This window comes from Numida meleagris, chromosome 3, assembly GCF_002078875.1.
Source record: "Numida meleagris isolate 19003 breed g44 Domestic line chromosome 3, NumMel1.0, whole genome shotgun sequence".
Taxonomy (NCBI): Eukaryota; Metazoa; Chordata; class Aves; order Galliformes; family Numididae; genus Numida; species Numida meleagris.
In genome coordinates this window covers 12,925,919-12,953,875 of record NC_034411.1, presented here as the reverse complement: position 1 = coordinate 12,953,875, position 27,957 = coordinate 12,925,919, and the positions used below count along the sequence as shown (strand labels likewise).

Below are 27,957 nucleotides of genomic sequence, written 5' to 3'. Positions count from 1 at the left end.
GATGGTTTTACCTATAATTTTACAGCCATGCCATCTTGGATAGTATCTAAAAGGCCCGAAAGTTTAATAGCAATAGCTCTGAATTATGTAGTTGTGGTGAGTGTTGTAAGCAGAAACATCTTGCAAGAGTTCTAATGAAGTAATCTGTTCTTTTTATCCTTTTCCATAATTTAATGCAACTTCGAGTCTACTTCAGTAGAATATATTTTATCTGTTTGGTAAGCTGAAAGGAGAATTTATTCTCTTGGGGAAAAACAGATTTTCTGGCACCCTTTTCAAGAAGATCATAGATAGTGTGCCAGCCAAGAATTACCATAGCGATGATCACTGCCTGTCTCAAGTGAATTTTTTCTCAGGCTGAGTTTCCAAGGCAGTTAGCTACTTGAACTTTATTATGATTTTCAGATCTGCCTGTACACTACTGGTGATCAAGAGGAGCTAGTTGCCTGGCTTTGGATGTTTGTAAGAGCCTTAGATGATTCTTTCAGATGCTCAAACACATTTAGAAATCTACTCATTTATTGTTACAAACTGATGAGAATTTTGTGCATGTATTCCAAAATTGTTGATCAGTGCTGCAAAATAGGCACCATGATTTATCCAGGAGACTGCTGCATTTCCATGGGGGGCTAAGTGATGCTTAAATAAATAGTCTGTCAATTTGTTAAGCATGAGGGATCCATAAAAATGAGGGTTATTATTGCAGCAGGAACTTTCCCACAGGGAAAACAAAACAGAATTGAGTTTCATCCATAAAAATATTGCAAGTGAACCACTAGTTTCCTCCTTACCTCTGCTAACTTGCTTTGTATAAGCCAGCATTTGACTTCTCTTTTATGAGGAGTTAAAGGAGTAGTACAGACATGTCGATCCTTGCATCTACAGAAGAATTATATGAGCTAAACACGTGTTCTGCCATTGGCACATTACTGTTATCCTGCCCAAACCCTTCCCTGTGCTTGGCTTCCGCAGCAGTGAACATGGGTGGAGGAAGGAAGGAACAGCTGGGAGGTGATTATGGTTTCCTGATGCCCTGCCCCACCCATGGCACAGGTTAGATCAGTTCTGAGTCGCAGGCAGCTGGTAGAAATCCCTGGGGAGACTGTCCATTCAGCCTCTGCATCGACTCCACCCAGTACCTGGCATGCATTCTTGGCAGCAGGTTTTGCCAACTCAGTGCTCCCTCCTGGGGCACTTTCCCTCTGTGGGATGTTGTTCGGAAGAGGGGCAGAACTCCATTCTGTTTTTCAGTGTTCAGAACAAGGCTGGTTTTTAATAGGACTTGTGTACATGTAGTTTTGTCTGAAAGCGTGGGGGGTCTCAAATGATTTATTGCACTTATTTGAAGGGTGTATTCCTGGAGCTATTGCCAGTAAAAAGGTTGAGCTTCAAGAAGAGAGGAGAACTATTAATTGAGTGGGAAAAGTGCTGGCAGAAGCAGAAAGAAACTGTTAAAGAATGCTTCCTACCTCCCCGTAGTGTTGGAAAGTTCACCTTTCCCAATAGGTAGACTTGGACGGATGGATGCAGTTTGTGTTGTTTCAAATATTCTTTGTATTATCTATCAGTAATGCAAGCTGCTGCAATGGTGTCAGCTGGTAACAAAACCTAGTTCATAATCCACCTTTAACAGGCTGTAATGCCCCTTTGGCAAAAGGGTAAGATGTATTTTATGGACTAACATATTACAGCCTAGCGGACAGCAAAATTACTTGTCAATCAAAGGGCGACCGTGGCTAAATTCAGGACTACAAGCTCTTTTGTCTGATGTCTTGGTAAAGAGTGAGCTACGAACAACAGTTAGCTGACACCTCTGGAAAGCAATAGTAATAATAAACATCTGGATGACATATTCATGGTTGCCAGTAAATAATTCCTGGCTCCTAAGCAATTGTTTTTAGAGAAGCAGATTGAGACACTGAAAAACTAAAAAGTAATAGTCTAATGGAATGATTTCCTGAGAAACCAGGACCACTAATGTGTCAGCATGAATAACGATGTAGGAGAGAAATGGAAATAGGCCCTGATCAGGTTGTAGCATTCAGGAAAAGGAGTCAGCCACAGAGGGAGGGTGGGTTATGGAGACAAGCAAGCACATGGGAGCTTATTTTTCCCTGGAAAATTGTCAGGGAAAAATGCAGCTCTTGGATCCCAAAAGGGACCAATGGTAACATCTCTGGAGTGGTCTTGGGCAACCAGAAGAAAAAATGTTTATATTCAGTTAGGATTTCACTGGAATCTGGGTTCAGTAGAAATCTTCCAGGATCAACAAAGAGCCCTGCATCTGACTTTCAGAGGTTGACAATTTATATCTCAGCTTGCAAACATGAGTCCACATGCCCAAAGGAGCACTTTTCACCTTGATTTGTTTAATTTGCATGTTTACTGCCATCCATTTCTCACACAGAGGTTTCAGTTGGTGAAGGTCCCAGCTATCAGTTTGCTGCAGATGTCACTCACTTTCTGTGTCTGTCTTGTCTATAGACGTATCAGGAATATGCCAGAAGTACAGCTGTCATGTCGTGAAGGCACCATGGCCCAGTTTTGTCTTTTCCTTTCTCCTTTCAATCACATTTCAGTCAATCAGTTCATTTGTGTAGATTAAATCAGTCTTGATTTCTCTCATACACACACTCACACATTAGTTTTGAACTATATAACTTAATTTGCTAGGTATTTATAATGCAATTGTGGCTGATGGGCAGTGTGACTGTGCAAACTGATGGTGCTGCTTCTCTCCAGGTAAACCCTGTTGACAGACGAAATGTTCCTGCTTGTAGCGGCAAGTTCGTTGTTCTGGTGCACATAGCACTATGGATACATCATCAGATTAGTCAAATGTCTGTGAAAAGGGTTCTGTTCCAGTTTCTCCTTCCCTGCCTTTGATATTTCAGTGGTTGCACAAGGTTTGACCGTGTTAGCATTACACAGTCCTCTTTCATAGAGAACTCATTGTCTGCATCCTTCCCCAGCAAAAAGACTAAGGTATGGGGTTTAAGTACAAGCGTGGGATGCATTTCCCATGAAAGTAATTAACCAAAACATATTTACTGCTTTTTATCTACAGTGTCAATAAATTGATAACAGCTTTTATGGAAAAGGAAAATGTATAAAGCACTTGATGTTTGAGAAGGTAGCAATTTAAAGTTGGAGGGCCAGTCCTTAGTATGAGCAGATCATTACAGCCATAGAGATTTCCAGTAAGGGATCCTAGATGAATACCTACCCAAGAATGCATTAAATGTCATGGAAGAATAAAATGGCATGATTATACTGTGGGTGTTTTCTGCACTCCCAGAAGAAATGCCAAAGAGAGATACCAAGCTGTCTTCATTATTACAAGGACAAGTTATGTTCGTACAGTGCTCTGCCTAATCTCCATTAGCTTCAGTGACACAGTCTGACTTTTTCCACATATAATTTTGCTTCATTTTCATTTTTTTCAATTTGTTTCAATTTTTATGTTGCAATGTTTAATATAAAATGGTATTGCGATTGAATATTCATGTCATTCAATATTCTTTGTCTGTGTCATACTCTAAATATAAGCAACGTTTTATTTAGTATTTAATGTTTCCAAGATAATTTCTTGGAGGAAATCTCCACACAGAAGAAAGATTTACTTGTTCCAAGTAAAGAGCACAAAACATATTTTGGAGCCCTGGAATTTTGCATGGGATAGAGATGCTGTTTTCCAACCAAATCTTAGGAACCAAATTTTAGGAACACCTTCTGATTGCCCAAAGATGAATTGGTTCATGATCACTTCTAAAGTTTGTTCAAGGGCAAAAATGGCGTGTACAATGAAATTTCATTTTGTTTTTTTTTCCCAAAAGACCAAAGTAGAAGCCAGTAAAGACTCTGATGGTGTCTCACCCACCATAATTTCTAATCCAAGATGCTCTACATTTCTTGCCAGCTTCTTGCTGGGAGGCTGGGAGGAGAAGAAGGTAAGGATTAAAAATAAAATAATTTTCAAATAGGAAAAGAGAAGGTATAAAGTTGAATTTTGTTTGTACCAATTATGATTTGATGTGAAGTGGAACAAAAATATGCATCTTTATTATCTATATGAGTCATGTATTCCTAATCTTAGGACAAACTGTGCCTGTTTTGGCATATTAATAGCACGGTATAATGATTATTTCCTCATAGCTTTGGGAATCTTTCCATTTCACTATATTTTGGGGAATTTGTGCACATAGATACATATGTGTCTCCTATCCATTAACTCACTTATCCATTAACTGAGGACATATTAATGAACTCATCTTTGCAGTACCTTTATTGAGTAGTAATATTTTATCTCCATTTTATGGATGAAAAGCAAGAGACAAAGGAATTTTAAGGGCCATTTATTTTTTTTCCCAGTACCTGTATCCCAGAACTTACCTTTTTATGTACAACAGAAGGTACATTTTAAACTCACAAGTTATCTATTACTACATTTATTGTTAACAGTAGGAAAGAGAAGATCTGTAGCATGAGTTGTTCTCTTTCAGTCTTCAGTGATCATCATATCTGAGAGAATTGCTGAAAATCTTCAAAAATAACTAGTTTTTTATGGTTTTTTTAATTTTTCTCAAAGCTATAGATGTCTTAGGACAACTCATGGTTTAGTTGAAAATCAGTTCTGTTTTGTATTTTTCTTTTGAATATTGTAAAAGCAAATACTTGATCAAGGCATTTATGTAAATATTATTAAATATTATTTTTTTGAGCACTGGAAAGTTAAATGACTTTAGGTAATATGCTGCTGGTACAGCTTACATTCAAGTCCACAACAAAGTCTAAAATATGGTTCCTTGACGGGAGCCTGAAAAAATATTAATTTTTCCATATATTACTGAGTTTTGCTGTGTTTAGATCATTGTTGGGAAAGAACCATAATATGAATGTCAAATGATGTACAGGAGAGCTGCCCACAAGTAATAATAGAATGTATTCACCACAGAGTAAATGTATTTCACCTGATAAAGAGGAGTTTTAACTGCTACTAATGGGGTAAAGCTGAACAAGAATGCATATTTAGACTGTGCATCAGCAAAAATGTTCCAAATGGTAAAAGTTATCGGTATGTTCTCCCAAAGAAAGCAGTAGTAGCAGTATGTATGAGTTATTTAAAACTAATTAGTAGAAAAAGAAGTAATGAGAAGAAAATATTCAAGATGATATTTTTAGGTGCTAAATGTTTTGGTGGCGGTGAATGGTTCCTTTGGTTGTTGAGCTCATCAGTACTCTTTTGCCTTCTCTGAGTCCTCTGATTCATGTTATATTATTGAACATACCTGGAGAATTTAAGCTTGATTGAGATCATAGAATAGAATCATAGAATGAGCTAGGTTGGAAAAGACCTACAAGATCACCTAGTCCAACCATCCACCTACCACCAACAACCCCACTAAACTATGTCTCCCAACGCTATATGTAAATGTTTCTTGAACACCTCCAGGGACGGTGACTCAACCACTTCCCTGGGCAGCCCGTTCCAGCGCCTGACCACTCTTTCAGAAAAGTAGTATTTCCTAATGTCCAGCCTAAACCTCCCCTGGCGCAACTTGAAGCCATTCCCCCTCGTCCTGTCACTAGTTACAAGAGAGAAGAGGCCGACCCCGAGCTCACTACAACCTCCCTTCAGGTAGTCATAGAGAGCGATGAGGTCTCTCCTGAGCCTCCTCTTCTCCAGACTGAACAATCCCAGCTCCCTCAGCCGCTCCTCACAAGGCCTGTGCTCCAGACCCCTCACCAGCTTTGTCGCCCTCCTCTGAACACGCTCCAGGGCCTCAATGTCTTTTTTGCAGTGAGGGGCCCAAAACTGGACACAGTACTCGAGGTGGGGTCTCACTAGGGCTGAGTACAGAGGGAGAATGACTTCCCTACTCCTACTGGCAACACTATTTCTGATACAAGCCAGGATGCCATTGGCCTTCTTGGCCACCTGGGCACACTGCTGGCTCATGCTCAGCCGAGCGTCGACTAATACCCCTAGGTCCGTTTCCTCCATACAACTTTTGAGCCACTCTGCCCCAAGCCTGTAGCGTTGCCTGGGGTTGTTGCGGCCAAAGTGCAGGACCCGGCACTTGGTCTTGTTGAACCTCATCCCGTTGGCTTCAGCCCAGAGATCCAGCCTGTCCAGATCTCTCTGTAGGGCCTCTCTACTCCCAGGCAGATCGACACTTCCTGCCAGCTTGGTGTCGTCTGCAAACTTACTGAGGGTGCTCTCAATGCCCTCATCCAGGTCATCAATAAAGATATTGAAGAGGACAGGCCCCAGCACCAACCCCTGGGGAACACCACTCATGACTGGTCACCAGCTGGATTTAACTCCATTAACCACCACTTTCTGGGCCCGGCCCTCCAGCCAGCTCCTTACCCAGCAAAGGGTGTACCTGTCCAAGCCACAGGCTGCCAGTTTCTCCAGGAGAATACTGTGGGAGACAGTGTCAAAGGCTTTGCTGAAGTCTAGGTAGACCACATCAACAGCCTTTCCCTCATCCACCAGACGGGTCAATCGATCATAGAAGGAGATCAGGTTGGTCAAGCAGGACCTGCCCTTCACAAACCCATGCTGGCTAGGCCTGATCCCCCGGTTGTCCTGCAAATGCCGTGTGATCTCCCTCAGGACAATCTGCTCCATAACCTTCCCCGGCACCAAGGTCAGGCTGACAGGCCTGTAGTTCCCCGGATCCTCCTTACGACCCTTCTTGTAGATGGGAGTCACAATAACAACATTTTCACAAAGTCTTCATCAGGCTTGATAAACTTGACAAAATAGTTCTTTTTTTGTTCCAGTGTATCGTATCTACAGTGTCTATTGAGGTAACGTGTTCCTGTGTAACTTTTTGCATGACATTCAATCTTCTGATTGTACTTATTCATAAAAAAGAACAAATTCTTCTGTTGCATTTGACTTCATAGCGAGTGTTTAATATTAAGGACTTGAATAAGAGAAATGTATTGTATACTTCTAGCTGTTAGGAAACATGGTAGGAGGTCACCTTTAAAATGCTGACCTCTCAGCATCTAAGCAATACAGTTCAGAAGAGTGATGTAACTGGTTAAGAGTAGGCTGGAATTAACTAATAGTGACTAAGTAGTATTATCAGCATTGACCAGTTTTATTCTTTCATATTATAGATGCCTGAGGAATGGTGTAAATGTGGATCTAACTGTGACTAATGATCACTGTCTCTATGAGGTGAAAATAAATGGTATTCAGCTTTTGTAAAGTTGTGTTGTAAATGTTTGGCAAAGACTGTGAAGGAGATTCTTTCTGTGAAAAAAAAAGCCACAAAGAAAAGAAATGCTAAAAATCTCTTCATTAAGAATTTAAATTAGTGACTTTCCTTTTAAAGAGGGGCATCTCATATTTATTTCCCTTTCACCATGCAATTCTGTGTGGAAGTTAGAGACCAGTTGTTCCAGTTGGAGCTAAGAGACCGCATAGTGCACAGGGTACTGGGGCCATTCATTCCTGTCAGATTGCTGGTTCGAGAGACAACGGTCTTCTGTTGCTCAAGCAAGCTCATGTGAGAGCAGGTTTAATATTAGCTAGCATGCCTTGAAATGAATATGCCGAGTCTGCAACTTGCCTGTGAGTGAGTTTCTACAGATGCATTAGGTTTGCCAGGGACAGAGAATGGATTGCCACAATTAAGAAATGGAGAAGGGGAAAAAAAAAGGTTTTACTCTTTTATTTACTATATGGAGACGTAGCTTCTCCTCAGGAAAGAGTAAGAAGTTCTCATTTGTCATGTCCCTTCCTGGCACGAGGAGAGGACACCTACTGCAGAGCAGTTCGATAAATATATTTATTTTTTTCCAGAATATGACACAGTATTTGTTTTGTCAGTCTACTTCCTACTTGTTGATCAGCTGGGAAGGAAAGTAAGTTCTTGTGGATAAAATGTGCTGGTTGGCTTGGAGCTGAGTTCTCTAGTAGTCTTCACTGGGTCATTCCTCTTTTTATGTGTAACTATCTATAGTTTTTCTTAACTCTTGCATGTCTTGTCTTCCTAGGCAAGTTTGCTCAAGAAGGAAGCAGCCCTTTTCAACTGTTTCTAAAATATGAAGTTCAGTGGGACTTCAATTTGGAGTGAAGCATTCAGGTGCTTGTGAAATCTAAATGATGTGTGAGAGTGACGACGCATCTGAATGAAGTTTCAGTGTAACTTGAGGAGTCTTCCTTTGAAATTACGCTTTGAAAAGTGCAATCATTATCCTAAATTCTGATAGAAAACGCTTTATAGAAAGCCAAACCTTTTCTTTGGGAATGTGACATAAAGGGCTATTTTTGTCTGTTGCAACTTTTATACCATTAGCTTTATTCTTTCTGCTAGGAGTTTACAGGCTAATTTTTCCCTTCAGCAGCACATCATTTTTTCTTCTCCCCAGCAAGTGGCAGTCACTTCAATAACTGTAACAACAGGTCTATGAAACAGATACAGTATATTAATTTGATGAATACTAATAATTATACTGCTTATGTTTAATATTTCACTTTTGCATATACTTCAAGCATTGCCATTTTAGGGCAGTGCATTAGGATGCTATGTTCTTCCCTCTTCTACCACCACCACCTCACAGAGCTTTGCTGTTGCATGAGGACGGCATAAAGAGGAAACCTCTGAAAGCTGTGATCCTGTTTGCAGCTGTCCAGATTTGCAGAGGCATATGGGAACCTATACTGAGTACACTGGAACTGAATGTCCTTCTGATTTTACCCCGGGGGCCAGTAGTCAGACTCCTGTCCATGTTGCAAGTCAGAATCTACAGAACAAAATACTGGATCTTTTTCTTAGCATTTTTTAAAGGAATAACATTTTAATGATATGTGCTATTGGCATAATCCTTCCAAAATGGACAATGATTTATATATTTCATGTGAGGACGGGATTCCTTAGGGGATGACTCATTGTTTTAGTCTGGAATAATTCCAGTGGGAACCTTTTTCAGAACTGGTTGATACATACCTTACATGGTCTTAGTTTGGGACTTATTTTTTTTTCCACTTTCATTTTGTCTGATAATATGTGTACTTTGCCTATTAAAATTGAACTCCCCCTTTCCATTTTGAGTTAAATCAAATTTGTATTTACCAAGACCTTATATGGAGAGGGAGCGTGTGTGTATTTATGTAAGTATATGTATACATATATATATTTATGTGTATATACATATACAAGGGAGAAAAAAGAATTGGATCTATTGCAAAGGGAGAGTTTATTCTTTAATAAAGAGGTGAATTGTGCATCAAACACATCTTCTCACATATTTGTTTGAACTCAAAGTCAGCAATTGCCAGAATAACTGCTTCCTTTTATAGAAACTATTTCAGTAGTGTAGACTGTGTAACTACAGCGATAGTACAGTCTTGGTTGTACATTTTGTCCCCTTTTAAAATTAACATCACCACTGTTATGATTTGTTGCATTCAAGAGACATCTGTAGCATGGTTGATAAAGATGAACAGGGAGTGTAGTCCAGTAAAGTGTTCTAGTTAAGGGTATTCTGCATTGAGGATTTAAGGCAATCTCTTGTTAGTTAATCTTTCTGAAGTTGGGTAATACATTCCCCTACCTAACGGTGTAGAGGGCATTTTGTACTTAAGCCTAATTTGTACCTGCTGTTGCTAAGAGTCATCTACCCCATTTAGCAGTGGTCTCATATTTTTCTTTTTTTTTCCATCCTCCTCCTTTTGCTATTGATGTGACGTGAGATGCTCTTCTAAATCTTTAATTTTGACTATAGTTGAGCTTTGACTTTCCTAACGTCATCCTTACATTTCTGTGCAATGGTTCTACATCTGTCATTTGTAGTCTACACTTGCTTTTACCTCATCTGTATGCCCTTCTGAACCAGAATTATGTCGTGATTTTCTAGTTTAGGCATGCTGCCATACTGATATGTCTACTTGTTTCCCAGAGCATGGGGTGGAGCTCCACACATGGAAGAGTTCTTGCACTTCAGAGCTGTTGTCCACAAGATGCCAGCCACCTTCCAGTTCCCTACATAAGACAACATTTGCTCTCCTCAAGTTCAAGGTCTATACTCTACTCCTTACCTTCCTCACATTCCTTGATTTCTGTTATATGCTAAAACATACTTAAAGTATTTCTTTTGAAAATGGACCATAATGGTTAAATTTCAAATATTTTATATATCAGTTGCAAATGTCAGGTTTTGAGTATGGAGATCTTCTTATGCTTCACGGAAAATGGTGGTTTAAGAAAAGCAATGTCAAGATTCTATCACAAAAGAAACAAAGAAAACAGTTGTCCAGTCAACTAGGCATAACTATAAGTAGATTTCAAGTCTTGGGGACCAAAATCTCAAGACAACAGGATACAAGATTTCAGGTTATATGATTCAAGTTTAGAAGTCTTCATCATCATTGGATCTGTATGAGAATCCTACCTCTGGTTTGGTCATGAAAACCAACCCCAAACCACTGTTGGAGCCTAATTTAGATCTGAATCTAAGTGCCCGCTTCCTGTTCTTCATTTCAAATCAAAACAGGTTTCAGTTGGTGGGTGAAATCTCATGTTGGTTATTGTTAACTGTTTCTCCTATCCCTGTCTGTGATCTTAAAAAAAACAAAAACAAAACAAAAGAACAACAAAAAACCCATCCCTTTACATGCCACATGCTTCGATTAACCAAAACCACTGTCAACAAATGAAAGTATGGCAGAACAGTGGTGGTTTCCTTTCACTCATTGTTATAGTTATTAATTATGTTTGGTTTTGGTCCTAAAACAAGATGTAAATATTTCATAAATCAGGTGAATTGATTTTTTCATAATTACAATTTATTGGATAAATGACAAAATATATTTAAGTGGGTGTAGAGTCTACCCAAATATTTTTTGTGGTTGTGTGTCTGTTACACATGTGTTCATTAAATCTGGCACTCAGTTAAAGATTAAAAAGTCATTCTTCCCTCCAAGTATCTTGACTTAAAAAGCAAGTTTTGGATCAACCAGTGCACATCAAACTTAAGGCACAGTCTTGGGCAAGGCCAAGATCACATAAATCCCAATGACTGAGTTTCAAAGAACAGAAGAATACGGAAGTCATTATGGAATTAGATTTATCTATCTTGTTCAGATTTGTTTCTCCTGAGACTGTAATGGAATTCTCCGCTTTTTCACTAAATTGATAAAATGAATCTAAAGTTTTCGTTTTGAGCCTCAGGTTAGATTAGGCTGCTCAAAGGAGCTGCAGACAAAGTAAGACAAGTACAATTAGGAATCTGTCTCTGATCTAACTACTGCCAATCACCTTTGTTTTCTGATGTTTCTACAGACTGTTGATTAATAAGATTCATTCAAGGTGTACTGAGTCTGTTGTATAGAAATTATATTTTCTTTGTTAGAAAGTTTAATTGATCATGTTCTTACCTGATGCCTAGTCTTAAATGAGAATCTTCTTTATCTGTGAGGATAATATCAAAGATCATCCTATGCCATAAGGTTCACCTGGAACAGTTCCTGAGCTTGTAATCTGAACCATAAAGGATGAAAATCAAAAGGAGATGTACTCTACATTTAGAGACAAAGTGGTGTACTTTTTCTTCTTTTTGTTTGTGTTCCTACAAATATAAACATTTATAATATGTTCTAGATTTGCCAGCTGAATAATTCTTTTTCTTTTAGCTTGGTCTGGCTTGTGTAAAGACTGTTTATATGTTAAATGCATGAATTCAAGTGTTTTTTATTCCTTTATTATGGTGATCTCCCCATAAAACGGATTCTCCAGAGATAAACAGTCCCCAGTTCTGATATCCCATGAGGATCTTAAATGTAAGAAGTTATGCTTCTACTTATTTGCTTACTTGCTACTTATTCAGAGCTACTATTATACTGGTGAAAAATAAGTCTTAATTAAAGTGTCCTTTGGTAGGTAATCTATATGTTGTAAGTTAGCACAGGAAAACATGGGTAACCCAGACTGCCAATTCAGCTGTAAAGCAGCTAAGTTGATCTGGATCCTGCCTTTTCCCTTCCCAACACAGTTGCAGAAAGCAGGAAAGACATGGACAAACTCTTCCCTTACTCTGGTAGCTATATCATAGTGAGGGAGGGACTATGGTTTGGTCTAGGACAAGAGTGAAATATTAGTCTATAATCTATAATACAAGGATAAACCAGGAAAGAATGGTTCAGAGGTCTGAAAGGTTCAGGAATTGTCTGAAAGTCCTGGTGATTCTTATTGGGTGCAGCTTAAACACCATCCTTTACCTTCTAACAATACAATCCAACTATCACATAGCTGTGTGTGTAATTTAAAATTTTCTTTATTTAGGACAGAGGAAGCAGCTGTTCTTTTGGGCTCTGTTCTGATCCACGTTTTGAATGAACCATCCTCTATCTTGGTGGAATTCAGTGAGCAAAAGCAGAGCACAAACGAGATTGCAAATATATTCTGCTCAGATGGAGGCACTAAACACAGGAAGCCCAGGATTTGTTTTACATGACAAATTCATAAGAACTATAAAGCTTTTTTTTTAAATTATGATTTTTAAAGGGTCACACAGTGTTTACATACACAATGCTAGTCTGTATGCAGACAGAGGATGGCATCATGCCAGATGCCGACACATTGAGAGCCCCATCCTCAGCTGGTACATATCACTGTAGCTCCATTGACTTCAATGAACTGGCGCCAGTTTACATTAACTGAGGAGCTGTTGCATTATGTGGAACAATTTCTTTTTTTTCCTTCCTTCTCTTTCGTTCTTTGAAAAACACGGAAATGTCATTCTTGTTAGTTCAGAGAAAGGAGTATTATTTGGGAGATCTACCTTTTCTTCTTGATTGTGTTCTCTTTAGGTTTTCTTGTTTCTATCCAACTCATGACATATTCATAGTAGTTTCCTAAAGGTAATGTGTTAGGGATGCCTTATGCATCTTGACATAACCCTGATGGACCGTGTAGAACTTTGTAGGTTGAAATCTCAGAACTGTAAGGTAATAATTCCTTGCCATGTGCCTAAAATATGTCTATTATATCACTGAAGTGGTATCCCTTTTGGATTTATGTGATACATAAACATATCCCACAAAAGAGCAGTCAGATGAGTATTTTCGATCTTTTCCCAGAAGATCTAGGAAGCAGTGGCTGAAGAGAGACTGCTGATTAAAATCAGTCTAAAAAGATTCTTCTAAATTTATGTTCTCTCAAGACTATTTCTAATAGAACAAAGGCTGCCTCAGGCTATGATGCTCTTAGCTGAAATAGGTAATGACAACTGAAATCACACAATTGTCACACAATTAGTACCTTGGCCCAGCCAATTCTATTTACTGTCTGAATCTGTCCTTTCATTTAGAAACTGATCCAACCTGGGAAAATATTTCCTTTATGTAAACATTTGTTCATAGGTCCATTCAATGTCTAGTGGGTCTCACAAAGGTGTGAACCTTCTCCTTCCTATGTTGATGAAAGCATTCTAATCTTAAAAAAAAAAAAAAAGTAGAAAAAAAAACACTACCAGCAACAACAAAAAAAAAAAACCCAATGTGAATTGCTTAGAAGACTATTCATATCATTCACGAATATAAAAAAATTCCTTCACCTCTTAGGATACCTTTCCTAACATGCTTATTCCTAAGTTGTTGTCATATTTTCTCTTGTCCTTGAGAAGAGGGCTATTTTGGATGCCTTCTCCTCTATATGTACCGATTCTGTTTTATCTTTATCTTTACCACAATCATTTTGGACATTTTCCAATTTTAAATGAACTTGTTACAAGCAGTGGGTGTTTTAAGATGAACTTCATGTCTAATGTTGAATGAGTGTCTGAATTTTTGTGCATAATGTTTTATTACTCGCTTGCCTACATTACATTTTCTCATATAGTCATCTTGAGTCACATAGCCACAGTCTGGCCAGATGTTCAGAAGAGCTCTGGTTCCATTTTGACATTTTAATAAATAGCCATTTTTTAAGTTCTCACTGTGTGTCTGAAATGGGAGTTTCTGGGCAATATAAACGATTGAAAATTACTGTGAGTTACATGCCTAAACCGAAGGTGAATTCTTTTGAAAAGTTCGCCTATATTAGGATTTTCTAAATTACTGAAAATACAAGTCAAATTTTTCAGTTGTGTATTTTGTGACTTTTGGAGTGTATCTGTAGCCTTTTCGAAAGTGTTGCATTTTTCTTAAAACTAGAGATGTGGAAAGAAATTCCTAGATATAGGGGGTGTGTGGAAAAAAGTAGCTGTTGACAACACAACAATTCATTCATTTCCTAGCATCAGAGGTCATATACTGTATTTTAACTTAAACAATAAAGCCATTGTTTGTATAGGAAAACAAGCACAGTTTATGTAAAGGTTAAAAGACTGAAAAGGTTAAGGGCTGGCTTGTTTCTGGAAAACTGTGATTTGCTTCTCTCAGGTGAAATGTGGAGGTTTCATGATCTGGCAATTTGCTGAGCTCTTCTCTGGAATGCCTACAGAAGAGGTGAGAGGCAGCTGATTTACTGTGGCTCTGTTCTTCACGATGTCCAATCTCGCCTTATTGTTTCCTTGTGCTATATCAAGCGCTGCTATTTTCATTTAGGTTGTAAACTTTGCAGGGGAGGGACTGCCTCCTGCTTGTATGTTTATACAGTATCTTATTCCATGCAAGCCACGTAGCATCCAAAGGCCCTATTTTCCTTCATAACTTTTTAATAGAGTCAAAGCTTTGGTTTTTTTTTTTTTTTCCCCCAGCATTTTAGAGAGGATGCAAGGATCAAAGTCTTTGCAACTTCAGTGGGATTGACTGCTTAACTGCCCTCCAGAGTCTCTCTTCTCTGCTCTTTCAGCTGCCAGACAGCTTACAGTGGAAGTTTCTATTAAGTCACCCTCCAAAGATGTTTTTTTTTAAAGGACTTTGGATTAGGAATTAATTTCTCCATCCACTCTTGATTTATCAGCATCTGAGAGAAACTAAGGATTCCTTCACAACAGAAATTGCTTCACTTCAGATAGAGCAATATTAAAAGTTGCAGTGGTTCCCCCTCCAATCAGCTCTATGTTCTCTCTAGAATATTCTGCAAATTATATTTTATAGCAAGTCTGAAAAACATTTCATTAAATACTGGTTTTTGTTCTACACTGAAATTCCAGAGAAGAATATGGTGGTCTTTAGAAGTGGGGTATTAAACCATTGTTCAGTTAGTAGAAGAGAAGAACTTCAATGCAACAATATTGATATTTATGTAAGAAAGCACAATTTAATAATTTAAATTGCATATATGTTAAATATGTCTACAGGAACCTGTAAGCTACTGATTTTAAAATTTAGTGCTGAAATTATTTATGCAGAGATTTATCCAGTTGTGTAAAAGCTACAATCCTGTCATTAAGTTTGTAAAGACAAGTGCTTAAATTTTGGCACTGCACAGCAGATTTCCCTAAGATATTTAAATGTCAAACTGTGCAGATACGTGGCTTTCAGTAGTTACTTACACAGCCTGACTATTATTGACTCTGCATTTTTGCTCCACTGGGAGCTGAGAGTTCCCAGCATTTCTGAAAGACAATCTGGACTGCTCTGGATCCTCAAATAGACATGTAGAAACTTGGGTGGCTTACCAGACTTGGCTTAGCAAGCAGATGTATCCAGTGTGCTATATACTTGTATACAGTATATTATAAAAGTAAGAAAATGCACTATTTAATAAAAATCTGGTTTAGATTTGCATTCTTTCTCGTATCATGAAGAGAAGCAGAAGTATGGGATGTATTCTATCTGTGTTTCCAGGACAGCATTGTCCCACACCAGGTTAAAGCAGAGAGCCAGAGCTGTGGAGGCTGCTCTCTTTGTGCAGAAATGATGTGAAATTTCAGTCTAATCTCACTGTAAAGTCTCCTGTTTACACAGCCATAGTGTCCTGGGACAGTCGCACGGATTGCAAGCATTCTTGCTACGAGGAATCTGGGTCTGCCAGGAAAGACCGATTCCCAAAGCTCAGCTCTGTTTGGAAAACTGGCTCTATTATCAGAGATTATGGCAGAGAGCAAACACTCCTTGAGTTTACCATAACATTACCATCAAAAGAAGCTTCTTTTTAGGGGTCTGAATTACCAAGCAGCACTTTTTCCTGGGAATGAGTGTTTGCTTCAAAGATGAGGGGGAGGATAGTCAACAGCACAACAGTGCAATGTGTGAGTTGGTTTTGCTTGAAACAATCACAGAGCAGTAAGCAGTGCTGCATGTGGCATGGGGACATTTTCCCCAACCACATGAGCTTTCTTGCAAGGGTAAGCAGGCTGGCTGTGTGCATTTACAGCTTCATCCAGGTTAATAATTCCTGCGGAGAGGAGCTTTCTGCTTTACAGAAGGGCTTACACTATTGCTTTGGTGCTGGGTTGCACCTCCACTGTCAGCTGTGGGCCAAATCCACACGTGGATGCACCCTTCATGCCATCTGCTAGCATAGTGCCGTAGGGGCCATGATACCACACAAGTCACTGGAAAACTGCTGACTTTTAAAAATATCTTCTGTTGTAAAGAATCCTCTTCCAAAACAAAAAACTGCTGTTATTTATATAGTGGAGCAGTTCGGTGTACTGGGGGAGACTGCTGTATATCAGCACGTTCCGCATTTGAAGCATTGCCCTTCAGCCATGTTTCTGCTGGGGAGCAAGCACTTTGTTGCAATCAAAGTTCAATGAAAAATATGGTTCCTCTTAGCAGATGCTTAACCCCTGCATAGTAATAGCAGGCTACTGTTTACTTTGCAGTGGTTACTGAGAGCTGTTGAGTCACTGATATCTTTGTTGAGAGTCCTGTTTTCATACAGTGCCATCTGATGAAGCCAAAACCCGATTCTCAATGTCTGTTGTTTTCCACGGGCTTTTAGAAAACTGCTAAAAGGGCTAGCTATCATGGCAAGACAGAAACACCAGTGCAGTTCTGAATGTCTTGATGCATGCAGAGGCTGGCACAGCACATGCAGAGAGCAAGCCTCAAATGCCAAGAGTATATTTTTAGTGTGATCCTTGTTAATACCCTGGTCATTTTCAGAAGTTGCTAAGTAAGCTGAGAGCCCACATACCATTGTTTTAATGTGATGTTATGTCAATATCCCTTGAAAAGGTGGCTTACAGTCCAAATTCATTTATGAGCTGCTGAACATCTTAGCCACTGTGCTCAGCGAATAATACTTCTGAGGCTGATTGAAGCAATCTGGCTATAATATTCAGTTTTCACAGGGACTGCTTTAAACATGTCATGCAGAGACTTCTTGAGAAAAAGATGTAAACTTTTGATTGGTGCCCCTATTTCAACATCAGATTTTTGTAAATCTCCTTTGTCATTTAAGTCCAAAGTTGTCCCTACTTCTGCTCATGGTTTTCCCATGGTAAGTAACTGGATGTCTGACCTTAGCCAGCACTGCCTAGCTTTCAGCACTGCCACCAGCTCGAGGACTCCTGCCTCAGGTCCCCTTGGTGATATTGGGTCTGGCTCCCACATTTGCTCCCTGCTTGGCCCAGGGCTCCCCACAGAGGTAGGAGCGAGATGGCTGTTCCCATTCATCTGAGCATTTCTCTAATGGGAATTTGTAGTAATTAAACAATATAATGGGTATGAGATGGTTACTCATAGGGTTCTTTCCATTTCCTATTCTCAAGTCCCTAACATACATTCTTGTGTCAAGAATTACTGTTGGTGCATCACCACAAAACCACATATTTTAAAAAAAAAAAAAAAGGAAATAAAAAGGAAAAAGAATCAATTAAATGTAATTATAATTAAAGTTTACTGAATGCAAGTTTGTTCTGGTTGATTAGACCAGCTGAATGAGAATTTTCCTGATCACAAAATTATGTATCATATCACCACATGTACAATCCTTTGTTTGCACAGGAACCTCCATATTATCCTTTGTTTATTTTAAAATTCAAGCTCTATTTTTAAATACAGTGATGTGACAGTAAAAAAAACAAAAGGAGCATTAGCATATTCATTCACTCATAGTCTCCTTTCGTTACCATCTTTTGCCCTGGCGAATAAAATAGAAAATGATGCCCTCTAATGTGTTCGTTTGTAAACTCATCGGATGTGGGCAAATGAGGGGCAAGTGAGGCAGCTACATGACCAGGATTCCTGACATGTGAAAGCAGCTTTTGGCAGTGATGACCAAGTCATTGGTTTGTTTTGCTTTGGCTGGTCTGTAATAAGGCCCCCAATTTCCTCCTAGTTCTGGCTGCTGCTGAACTGCAGATGAGTCTGCAAGGGCATCTTGGGGTCATCTGGCTGGGTTTGTGGGATTTGGGGCTGTTCATATGGGACTGGTTTCATCATTGCTTTTTTTTTTTCACCTGGTTCCCTTGAACTGTTCCGGGCATGATAATCTGTCAGTGCTACTCTCCAATAACTCCTGGACATTTTTTTTAAACTTGCAAATGAAATCCACTGCTAGATTTCCCACTGTGGTTTCACCCATTCTTCTGTATTCCAGTCAAGCTGTGGTGTCTTTCTCAAATGGGCACTTGGCAGAGCTGGGAGTTGTGGGATTGATGTGAGTCACTGTGTGAAACTATATCATGATGCTCTTCCACAGTGATATGATTTAGGTTCCTTCAGTGCCAAGTATAAGAGGGCTTGGTGATATTATTTTTAAGAACTGCTGGAGATTCAACTATTTAAGTAGTCTAAGCTGGATCCTCCAGTAAACCTCTAACAGGACCATCTCAATGACTAGAAGCACAAGCCTGGAGCAGTCTGTGCTTTGCTGTGATTGCAAGGATTGTCTTCTAAAAGCTATTGCTCAACAAGTTAGTGCTTGTGTGTTTGTCTTTTTCTTTCTTTCTTTCTTTCTTTTTTAACCAGTCAGAGTTTCTCTGTTGGGCTGAAGCGATTGTGTGTTTGCCCAGCTCCAGGTGGTGTGGGCATGTGCCTCCTGAGACAAGCACACATTTCTGAGGCTGGCACAATGGTTGCTGTATTCAGCAGCCCAGGCTTCTTGGAGTTGCAGAGGACTGTCCATTGAAAAGTAACAAGAGATCATGAGAAAGTTTGTGGGTGTTTACAGGAATTTGCAAGTTTCCCATTCATTTTCTCTGAGACTCACAAGGGCTGGCATTTCCTGACCAAAAAAAGAAGCGGGGGGGGAAAGGGGGGGGAAGCAAGGGATGGAAAAAAGCACTTGTCTCGATCTTATTGCTAATCATGGATTCAGAGTCGCAGGAGGTATAGAAATAAACAAAACTGGTCCTTATGGATAATGAGAGAGATAATCGTGACTTTGCATATAAGTCAGACTGAGAACTGTGAGATGCTGTGGCATGGGGAGGGATTGTAGTTGCTGTAGGCGACAGCTCAAACTCAAACTTTTCAGAGATTAGGTGGTCTGTGGTGTTGGCTCTTTCTGCACATTACTAGTTTTGGATGTCAAGATTACATTCACAGTTCCCAAGTTCAAACCTCAGCATACTCCACACCCACAGATTCCCACAGTTCTGTCCTACAAAATGTCTCCTCTAACAGAAATCTCTCAGTCCTTGTATGTTTTATTTTTTTCTCAGTTGCAGTGAATGACTTTGTTCTGCACAGAAGAACAAGGCATGTTTTCCCACTCATGATCAGTTCTATCACATGAGCTAAACCTGAAGAAAACAAGTATTTTCTATCCCATTCCCTTGTTTCTTAGTTGCAGCAGGACATTTACTGCAACTGCACTTCTGAATTTCTCAGCAAATGTTTCAGCCTTGTTTCCTGCCTCAGTCGTTCTTGTGAAAATGGATGCAGGAGGATTTGCTCACATTGCTTCTGGAGGAGTGTCCTCACATGATTAATGCTATCAGTACATGGAAAAAAAAATCTGTAACACCAATTCTCACTTCCTTACTCACTGCTTGCTACTCAGTCGTAAAGGGAGTAGGTATTCAGTGATCAAGCACAAACCACAAAGAGTAATATGCAGTTTGGGAACCCCCCAGTTAATTAGGTTATGGCACATCAAGGTTCCTTTGTGGTAGATGAAGTACAGATGCAAGAAGCAGACCGCATTGCTCTAAAGAGCTGTAAATCTTAGTAAATAAAGTGGGATATGCAATGGGAAGGGAAACAAAGTCACAGAGCAGTGGCCAGCAGTACAGAAGAATTGACAGTAGACACCCAGGATTGCTTGTGAAACTGCTGCCTCTGCATGTTTTTCACGTGACTTCTTTGCTCGGGTGTTTGGTCGGGTGGATCTTGTTCTTTGTGAAGCATAACCTTCTGCTCAATCTAAGCCTGTCTGTACTCCCACTGAGGCTGGAGAGCCTCCTCATGTGGCTGTAGTTAAGAACCATATGTATATGCTTTGTCGGACTGGGGTTTGTAATACATGTTGCAACAGTAATTAGACTTGTTCAAAATCAGAATCAGGAAAGAATCCTTAGATAGTTTATCCACAGCAAATAACTCAGCAAGCCTGTCACCAGAGTACTTCTGGTCTGTACAGATATTGCACACAGTAATTCATCTCCATAGAAAGAGCCCATCAATAAAGGCCACCCATTCTTTTGCACTGAAGACCACCAATCCTTCAGTTGTCATGACTTCTCTAAGCCCATTGTTTCTCACTTCCTTTCTCATATAATAATTCTGACTTCCATGACCTTTCTGTCTGCTCCTCCAACATGGATTTCAGAGCACCTACCACAGAAACAAAGCTGAATCCCGATGACTATTGGTCCTCATTCCTTCCACCCTAGATGGAGCTGTATTTTCCTTTCACTACATTTCCATTTTGACTTTCTTTTCCAGTTCTTTTGAACTGTCTGTTTCAGTTGCCTGGTTTGCAAAAGCTTCTTGTGCTGTGTTGCTGTGTTTTTCTCACACCCCTCTGAAAGCCACAGGGTCAAAACAATGCTTCTAATCTCATTTGAAATCCCTTGTGTGCTTTGTTTATTTATGGTTTTGTGCCAGTTTTCTTGACAGATTTTGCTTTCAAATTGGAATTGCAGTTTCTTCTCAGGGGCTGAAATTCTGACTTCATAGAAATCAATAAAAGTTTCTGTTACCTTCAGTCAGGCCAGGATTTTATTCAGTCCTGAAAGGAAGATTGTTATTGCTGTGTTCCCACATCTCAAGAATTTTAGCGCACTGTATGCAAGTTTAAAAAATATGATAACAGATAAGAACACAGGTAAAAGAAAAATTTCTTTTAGCCTTTTTCAGAATGATAGTTTTAATTTTGATTTGGTGGAGTGAAGCACAGTGGGTGTTTTCTTATCCTTAAGCAGTACCTTTTCATGTTTTGTGCCCTTCTCCCTCTCCTGTTGGCACTGATTGTGCTCCAAACCCCCCTGAAACTAATGGGAGCATTCCCACTGAACTTGGTGAACTTGTGTCAAAAACACAAGGGCTTCCCTTCCCCTTTTGAAGTTGGAGGGAAGATAGAAGGCCTACCTGTGGTGTAAAGTACTGTCCATAGCGAGACAGAATCCTTCCTTTATTCTGCACTCACTACTCTGTGAGCTCTCCCTGCAAACAGGGACAAGAACAGGTAAAGTATTTTAGAAATAAATGAATAAAACAACTATTCAGCAGGACTATTCTTTTGTAACAGGAAACATTTTCCTAACTAAAACTGTGTATGAGACATACTCAAACTTGAATTTGTTGCACTATTTGTGCCCTGGGGGTTTGCTGACCAGTTAGGAGGATCAACAGAAGAAACAATAAAGCATTTTTATTAGTCTTGAAGTCAGACCAGTGGGAATTTTTCAGAGAAGGGGCTATCCTAGATGTTCTTTATAAACTAAGTTCCTCCAAACTATTTGATAACAAGAGAAATAAAAACAATCAGAACAAGAGGGAAAAAAGACAAACCTACCATTTGTTAATTACATGGCCAGATGTTTTGGAAATGTCAAGATGTGGCAGCTCCATACCATTGTTATCAACATTTGGGTATAATTGACTGCAGACATGTTGACTCTGTGATGAAATTTTAAGAGCAGGATGAAGTTTGTAGGCATGCAAAAACATCACTGTCATTTGGACCTAAACTGTGTTTCGTCAGTGGCTTACAGCCTCATTCTCTGTCACAAATGTTGTGTTCTGAGGGGTCTTGATTAAACAAAGGTGATGTGCAAATGTGCATTGAGAGACTGGGATCTCAGCTGGAGAAATGTTTTCAGTCACCACTTGCCCACGATGTTCTCAGTGGCAGTGCTCTAACTGCTGTCATGTCAAATAACTTTTTCTGTTTCTCCTCCTGCCAGGAACACCACAGCAATCGAGTTTAGGGATGCCCGCCTTAGTTTAGTTTGCTGCCCTCCGGGTAAAGTCATAAATATTTTAATCTGACAAAAATAAAGATCAGTGATCTCAAAGAGTGGTACAGTTGGCTGTTAGGTAACAGTGCTTCTAGAAACTAGACCTTTTGAGATAGGCTTTTTTTCCCCACATTTATGACTTTCTTTGACCCAAATAATCACTGATATAAAAGATAAAAGCACAAACTCTTGATTTCAGTGGGAAAGAGACACATAAATGCTTATGAAGATTTGATTTAATATGGTGTCTAACATTACTGGAGTGAATAGCTCTCTCTGGATTGACCATTGAGCATAGGCTCAGATTCTTTTATAAGAATTTGTCAGCTGAAACTTTGAAGGTAGCTGAAATGTGTTTCTAAAACAGGCTTCCTAGGAAGTATCTCCTGATTTTCAGTGTTGTCTTAGCTTTCTTGAATTCAAGAGAACTGAAGGCTGTTTTTTTGTGGTTGTTTTTTTGTTTTGTTTTTTTTTTGTTTTGTTTTGTTTTAAATGATACAAGATTATCTCAGACACTTAAGCATAGTATTAGTGGATTCAATGACACTGAGACTTGTTGCAATAATTGTCTTGCTGGAATTTGGATTTATTTTTTTCTGTATTAGTCTTAGCTTATACACACCTCTATATAATTTCCTGAATTTTATTTTGGGAGTTACCTTTCAGGATTTCAAAGAAATAAAGTTGATCTAACAGTATGCCACTACTCTCAGCAATGTCTTTGCACACTTAAAATAGACTAACATTATTTCTCGCTGAACATGCTAGTCAAAAACCTGGAAATACCACAGCACTGATGAGCTGGTGACAGCTTATGTTTTTGCTTGTGATTACCAGTCATTGATTTCCTTTTTGTCAAGGTCACCAGAAAGCTATGGAAAACTTTATCCCCAAATGCTAGGATTACTGGCATTTTGTTCTATTTCTTGAAGAAAAAATGTAAAAAACGTGAAGAACTTGGAGAGTCTCTGCCCTTAAGTCTCTTTACAAGAAACTATTTTTTATTATTAGATACTAGACCAAGCTGCTCTGCAATTTTTCCACTGCTATTAACTGTAAATAACTTCCAGCTTGTATTAACCCTCTTCATGATGAGTAGAACTGTTTTGTATCTGCTGGGCATAATGAGAGAAACAGATGAGCTGAGAATTTGAGGCAGGGTCTGAAGCTGAGCTCTCTCATGTTTGGACTGTGTTTATGAACTCCGCTGACTTTCTCATTTCTGACTCCCCTTTGAGAGCTGAAATATTTTTATCGGGCAGAACATGTTGGGAAATACATCCACGATAATGCTGGATTTGATCTTGTGCCTGCTGAAGTAAATGATGGCGTTCTTGTTAGCCTTTGGGAAATGGCTGTACTCAGCAAAGATTGTCCCAAAAAGACATTAGTATCTATCTGATACATCCAAACTGGATATCTACAGCACTGTATTCAATTCCTATATCTCCCTGTCCAAAGGGAACAAGCAGTAAGATCTCAGATGTGATTGCAGCTTGTGGATGCTATCTAACCATAATTACAGTAGAAAAAAATATTAATATATACTGAGTTAAGGAGGAAAGTAGTTCTTTTTGAGCAGCTCTTGAGAGGGAAATTCTCTGGTCCCATGTGCTTCTTCTGGTTAGCCCACGTCATGCCAGGATTGTGCCCTGGTCCTGACTCCCAAGTCCTCCACTGTGTCTTCATTACAGAACAGAGCTCTTTGGGTGAGAAGTTCCTAGTGCCTTAAGAAATACAAAAGATGTGGGAATGTAGGCAAGCAAAGTGTTTGATGGTTTGGGGCTCCTGCTGAGATACCTGGTACAAATCCCATGTACCTATCGGGCCACAGTTTATCTCTATTTTCAGTGTTCCATCAATTGCATATGAAACTGAAGCATGGTCATATTATAGGGAAAGATATGGACTTCCCTTTAAAGAGCATGTTCCTATCTGTTTTTCTTTATATAGAACATAAAGCATCTGAAATATGAAAGTTTGAGAATCTTTTCTTGACATTGGTTTTCATCGAATCCCCTCTGCATTATTGCTCTGATAAGAGTTCTTACTCTTGTCCACAGTGATGCATTATGTTATGGATCAAGAAAGTTTCATACCTACTCCCACTTTGTCACAAGAGAAAAAAAGTGATTATTACGACTATTTAAAAATTCTTGTGCTGAAAAGATTCCCAGGTACTATTGCATTTTATTTATGGGAATTAAGGCTCAAAGGCACTGGTCTATAAAGTTCATTAGGTGTTTAAAATATATTTGAGCTTCTTGGCCAGAGAAAATTAAGAGTTGGCAGGAGGTTACTCAGAAACCTTTTTGGTAGAGCTGAAAATTAGTTCCAGCCTCCCTTTGCTCCCTGGAGAAGGATTCTGACTTTTTCTTCCTTCACTTTCTCTTCTGGGTGTTAAACAAAGTTCTCCAGTTCAACATCAAGCCACCAGAGTCTTGCCATTGGCTTGAACAAAAATTAGGTGATGTGTCAAAACGATGAGTAGCTGTACTATCACAAAAGCTATCTGAACTGTAGCTAATTATCCTGGCCCTAATTATAACTAACTTAATTATAATTAGGTGGCCCTGTCGAGTAAGTTTTAGTGAGTGAGTGAGTTTGTATCCTAGTTCAGGTTATAAGTATTCTTGCCAGAATTTCTTCCAACTTCTTTTGCAACCAAATTAGCTTCCTGTGATGTATTTTCCCCCCACTAAATGTGTCTGTATGTTTTTTAATCTCCACTGTAAGAAAAGAATCTTTACGCTGTCTTTAATGGCTCTGACAGTTATTCTCCTTCTATGCTATCCCAACTCTCAAAAATAATCAAGATAGCCAAAATAACAAGTCTCTGTTGGAAATTGTTACCAAAAAGAAATGTTCAGTCACTATTTTTACTGTTTGTTTTTTCAGGTCTCTGTGCTATGGGCTTCAAATTGCTAGCAGGGAGACTGCCACAATTTCAGCTGCAATATTTGATGGATAAATCCCTTATCCCATCTGTTTGCTTAATCCAGGATTCTGAAACACGTTCAGAGAACAGAAAAGGTAAACGTGAGGTTCTTTGTGTTTCATCCAGCTTTTAACTTGGTTGTGCTGCCAATAAGAATGAGGCTGCAACATTTTGGGGCCCAGTCAGACTCATGGTTTTCTGAAATGGATGTTGTTGTTTGATGCTGCTGAGCCTGGTGCACCAGAACAGATCTCATTACAGGTTTGGGGCCCAGGTCACAAGAGAAAACAACAGATGGATGAAATACACATAAAGAGAAGGGAAGTTAAAAGGAGTAAAGCCAGGAAAGGTTTAGGCTGGTCAAAGGGATGGGGGCTTAGTATGGCTATCTAGTCGGGTCCCAATGTGATGTTTTGCATTTCTGTCCTCCATGGAGGCAGACAAAGGAATAAATGGGGCATGGGGAAGCGTATCCCAGGCAAAAAACTCTACTCAGTTATATTATTGGTGCTGAAACTCTGAGCAAGTACATAGCCTAGAACTGTGCTTAAGATGTGATAATTATGTCTCAGATAAGCAGGGTAACTATGCATACGAATCATAAATCTGACAGTTTAGAAGAAAATATTTTCTCTTTTAAAACTGAGCTAGAAGGCTAAGATTCGATGTTGGAAGTCTACTCTGTGTGCTACACTTTCTTCCTGATGATTTTGCAAATCTTCCTCACATTATTATTTCATCCTATTCCTGAAAAAATAAAAGTTTGGAAGGTTTTGCTGTGTTACCTTCTTAGGCACAGATATTAATGCAGAAGGGAGAAGGAGGAAGGGATAGCAGAGGGCTTATATTTGGCTTTAAAGTCTCATGTTTAAAATAATCCTTTTGCATTCAGCTGTAGAAACTGGCAGAACCCACAGGGGGCTGCTGTGTTTGAACAAGGCTGCTCAATTTGTTTTTGGTTAAGCATAATTAATTTACTGCAAGACATGCAAGTATGAGGAATATAATCTGATTCCTGGTGGGGAGGAGGGGAGTGTTTTCTTTGTGTTGTTATTTCCCTCTGTCTCTTGGATTAAATTTATCTCAATCACCCAAATTTTGACAAGCAAAAAGGATTGTATTTGGAGTACATTTTAGAATGTGTTGTTTGTCCCGACCAAAAGAACAGCAAAAGGAGAAATCTTGATAGATTTCTGTAATGGAAATGAAACAATCAACACACAGAAATATGAGGAAAAAATTACACCCATTAAATACATCTAGACTGATGAATGATATGATGGCTGCCTATTCAAGTTGGAAATTTTACACATGATTGAAGCTTTATTTAGTCTAATGAAATGTGCTTCCTGAATGCTGCATCTGAGTGACGGCGTGACCTAGAGCACAAAAGAAAGCATTATGTGATTAGACTGAGATCATTCTCATTTAAAGTCATTGTGATATAATTTTAAGTTTTTAATTAGTAGCATATACTTTTGTGTCCATTGCCTCTTTTATTGCGAATACCTTTTCAGATCTTGTCCTTCCACAGGCTTTTTTGAAACTCAGCACGGATTAACAGCAAAGGGGTTTGGAGTTCATTGATCCCTTTTTTTTTTTCCCCTGTGAATAGTAGAGGGCAGAAGCTGATCTTTCAGAATAGGCTCATCTTGTGCTGAACTCCTAGTATGATCCACAGTACATTCTCTAAATTTTCTTTACCTCGGAATCCAACTTTAATTACTTTTTTTTTTTACCTACAAAAATACTGATAGTCACCTCCTTTAAATTAGTGAAATTGTGTTCATGTTATTACTGGTGAAGCCACTGGTTCTAGATGAATTCCTTCAGACTCTTTAGCTGTGGTAACTGGGATTTCATATGAGAGCTGTGGCATTGTGCTGCTTTACACCAGCTAGGACGGGTGCCTAGATCTTCTGCACCCCACACTTCCTTCCTCAGTTCACCTTTCTGAGCGGAGCCTTTACTTTGAAGGTGTTTTGTGCACCAAGATGGAAGGCAGAGAACCACATAGAAAACACCAGTATTTTGATTAAAAGTCATTAAATCACATTTGTGCAAAATTTAATGTGGTTCAAAATACAGTTTTATGAGCTATTGAGATTTCTGGCACCATAAAATGATTTTGTTAATGGGTTTCAGCAGTTGTGACTTCAGGTAATGCTAAAAAGTAATTGAAGGGGGAAGTAAATGCAAAGAGTCAGTTTTCTTCTTAAGTCTGCAGTTCTTTCCTTTCTGAGCTGGAGAGCATTAGTAGGGGTAAGCAAGCATTAAACAGACGCAGTGTGCTCTCTTTGTGTGAAAAAACTCACTGCAGACCCCATATTTTCAGATGAATATGAACTTGCTGACCACAATCCTGAGTTTTATCTTGTTAGCTGGGTTGACTGATGAACACTCAGGACCAGACAGATAAGCCAGACACTAAATCTATCTACTGTATGTGTTCAGACAGACTAAAGCTTTATCAATCACTTCAAACAGCATTTCAGGAGCAAATTGTATAGCTTTCCATTACCATAAATTAGTGAATTTGGAGCCTGTAGCAATTTAACAACCTCCTTCATGAGACAACTGAAGGTATGCATGTATCTGTAAGTACCTTATTTTGTGCCCCCGTGAAAGATTCATGTCTCATTATCCTTTAGCACCTTTTTATTGCTGCCCTTAGTTAAAGTTTGAGAGAGCAAAAGAGGGAAGCCAGGAACAGTCTCTCTGTGAAAGTTTTAAAAAATGTCTCAATTTGA

General features: G+C 39.1%; 1 long non-coding RNA gene across 1 annotated transcript in view; it reads left to right on the top strand.

Annotated features, from left to right (window-relative positions):
* LOC110396267 overlaps positions 1–27,957 on the top strand; it is a 307,183-nt gene that overhangs the window by 95,332 nt on the left and 183,894 nt on the right. The window contains exon 5 of the long non-coding RNA XR_002436893.1: positions 25,168–25,302. This is a non-coding gene — a long non-coding RNA (uncharacterized LOC110396267). The remainder of the gene's footprint in view (positions 1–25,167; positions 25,303–27,957) is intronic.